This window comes from Ciona intestinalis, unplaced genomic scaffold (assembly GCF_000224145.3).
Source record: "Ciona intestinalis unplaced genomic scaffold, KH HT000108.2, whole genome shotgun sequence".
Classification (NCBI taxonomy): Eukaryota; Metazoa; Chordata; class Ascidiacea; order Phlebobranchia; family Cionidae; genus Ciona; species Ciona intestinalis.
The window spans coordinates 4,194-7,333 of NW_004190430.2; the positions used below are offsets into that span (position 1 = coordinate 4,194).

Below are 3,140 nucleotides of genomic sequence, written 5' to 3' on the forward strand. Positions count from 1 at the left end.
CAACACCCGGCAATACAGGAAGCCACAATGGAAGTCGCCAAAACGTTTTCGTGAGACAGAAAAGTTGATATTTTGTATTGAAAGACGGGGGACGTTTGGAGAAAGCAAATTATTTGAAAATCTTTCTCATGATTCAAAAATTTTAATAAAATAAATGACAGGTTGCAAGTAGCATGTGATTATCTCTTCCTAGCCTATATACGTATACGTTTCTCTCCGCGCATTTAACTTGTTTGTTTTTTATTGTTAACGTTTTTAAAGCGCATTTTCTTTTTCTTTTACAAATGGGAGATAAACACACGACTGGATGTGTACCTGAATTTTAGTTGCAATCAAAACCAACCCTTATAATTCAGCTTATTTAGGATTTGCAACCACCGCATACAAAAAACTCCTTGAGACAGCGTTCCTAGGACAAAGAAAATGGTCGTGGATATTCTCCATGTGCATAAGCGGTATATGTATAGCTTGGATATTAGGCACCGTAGTTTACGTTGTTTAATGCTACATCTTCGAAAAAAGTCAGTTGTCTTTTCTGTTCCTGGGTTTGCCACATCCTGGGCCATTTGTGTACATATGTGAAGTGGTATTGCAACTTCTAACCTTATATCTGTCCGACGCCGTCTAGCACAGTCGGTTAGTGCGCTGTCTACAACCCATGTAATTGTGGGGGGCGGCTTATGTTGAAGTTGTGGGTTCGCGCTCCGCAGCCTCGCGACGACGCTGTTCCATCCTGCCCCGACGCACACGCTGTCCGACTCCGCAACATGATTGCACACCGATGTATGACGCTTGTACGGCACATCTCAGTTTATTGTACGGTGAAAGTGCGACATCGAGCTTAGAGACAAAGTGAGAACAGCAGGGTATTGCAAGCCCCGTACTGCCTCACAGTACAGGAAAGTGAAAGCTTTATATAACGAAAAACACGTGTAACAAAACAATAAAACGCGTCATTGGCATGTGGCAATTGCCTTGCCTGGCATACACACAACTGGGTAATTGTTTTATTATCACGATTAGAATGACGGGAAAGCAGATGTTACGAAAGCAGCGAAACTGCATTCCATTCCTGTCATGCTTTTGTGTTTGCTATACAACGTTGCTTTATATTCAATCTTTATGCATTAGTGTTAAATTTAGCTATCTTTATATCATTAAATCTGTGCTAGAGCACAATCAACCGCTACATAATCAAGGCTCTTCACTGCTACCATTGTGAGCGTATATGTTCTTGAGCAAGGCATTTACGTTAATTGCTTCAACCCAGCGGTTATTAATGGCTTGTTGGAATTATCAGCCAGCACACAAAAAAATTGCATGCGCAATACCGCAAGGTCCGAACTCAACGGTCGGAACAAGTATCACGAAACCGCCGTCAAACGATAATTTTCATCCAGTTAAGTAAGTAATAAACTTGGCGGTGCTATGTCTTTTTTCATCATGAAATGTTTAAACGTCCCTTGTCTTTCGATACAAAACATCCGCTTTTCTGTCTCACGAAAACGTTTTAGCGACTTTCATTTTGGCTTCCTGTATTGCCGTGTTGAGATAATAAATTTTGATTGACAGGTTGCAAGCATCATGTGATTACTTTGTATTTGCTTGCAACCTGTCAATCAAATGTTTTAAAATCACAACACGCGGCATACAGGAAGCCAAAATGGAAGTCGCCAAAACGTTGAGCTTCAGATTTCTTATATAAGACACAGTTTCTGTTAAACAAACCACCAGTCTTCTACAGACCACAACGTAAAAGTAAGTGGCTTGTATAAGCGGTGTGCCGTTTTACTTATACGAATTTATGTTGTAGATGAACAAGTCAGCACTTCTTCTTTTGCTCGTCATCGGACTCCTCGTTCTTACTGAAACCACTGATGCCTATTGGGGTCGTCGTCGTCGTCGTAGATATAGCCAAAAGTCAACAAGTGGTAACCAGTTATTTATTTATGTGCTTATAAAATTAAAAAAAAACAGTTTAACTTGTTTAAACAGTTTTAAGAAATCACTAATGGGTTGTCTAAATTGTCAGTTATACAGAAAAAAACTTCACCCATAAAGTAACATACATGGTAACTCGTGAGTGTGTATATGAGATGTATGAAACAAAACATCCATGTTATTTAAATATTGTTGTCGCAACACGCGTGTATAAGGCAAGTACGTTACATTCATTCACATATATTGCATTTCAATTATGTAATCCTTGTTTACATTTACAGTTGAAGAAAATGATGTAATGATGAATGAAATTATGCGAAAAATTATTCAACAGGATGAATAATTGCTTGCCCATCCAGTGCATTATAATATGTTGATTGAATAAATTCAAAAGCAACATTATTTGGCTTGTTTCTGTATCTTCGCAGTGACCAAGGAAATATTTGTATCATAGAAAATGACCTTGAAAATATATTTTGACAAACATTGTGTAATCACTGGTTAGTTTTGTTTTAAATGAGACTTAAAGTATATGGTTGATGTATTAATAAAATGAAGTACGTTTATTTTCAAAATACCCAATAATGTAAAAGAAAATTCAGGGAAAATCGGCCATTTTTTACTGTGACGACAACCATGCGTAATTACATGATGCGTGCAACCTGTCAATCAAAATTAATAATCTCAACACGGCAACCCAGGAAGCCAAATTGGAAGTCGTCAAAACGTTTTCGTGAGACAGTAAAGCGGATGTTTTGTATTAAAAGACGAGGGACGTTTGGAGAAAGCAAATTATTTCGAAAATCTTTTAAAATTTAAATAAAAAATAAACGACGGGTTGCAAGCATGTGAAGATTATCCTTCCTAGCCTACGTTTCTCTCGGCGCATTTAACTTGTTTATTTTGCTAGTTAACCTCCTCCAAGCGCATTCTCCTTTTCTTTTTCTTGGGTACGCCACCTTCTGGGCCTTTATTTGTGTAACATATGTGATCTGAATTTGAAGCCTTTAACCTTTTTTGGTAATTCCTCATGTTTTTAAACATATACAGGCCTATTAATCGGTGCATGCGCATTGGCTTCCGGTCCAAATTCAACTGTCGGAACAAATATATCACGAAAGCGTTAATTTGCATCAATTTAAAGTAATGATAAATTTGCAGGTGCTGTATCTAAGAAATAATAATAAATTGTTTAAACA

At 37.5% G+C, this 3,140-nt stretch overlaps 1 long non-coding RNA gene across 1 annotated transcript; it reads left to right on the forward strand.

Moving 5' to 3' along the window:
- The first annotated feature begins 1,648 nt into the window (after positions 1-1,648).
- LOC100184008 lies at positions 1,649-2,430 on the forward strand. The gene is made up of 3 exons (XR_717640.3): positions 1,649-1,758; positions 1,814-1,931; positions 2,223-2,430. It is a non-coding gene; the product is annotated as an uncharacterized LOC100184008 (long non-coding RNA).
- Positions 2,431-3,140: the final 710 nt, after the last annotated feature.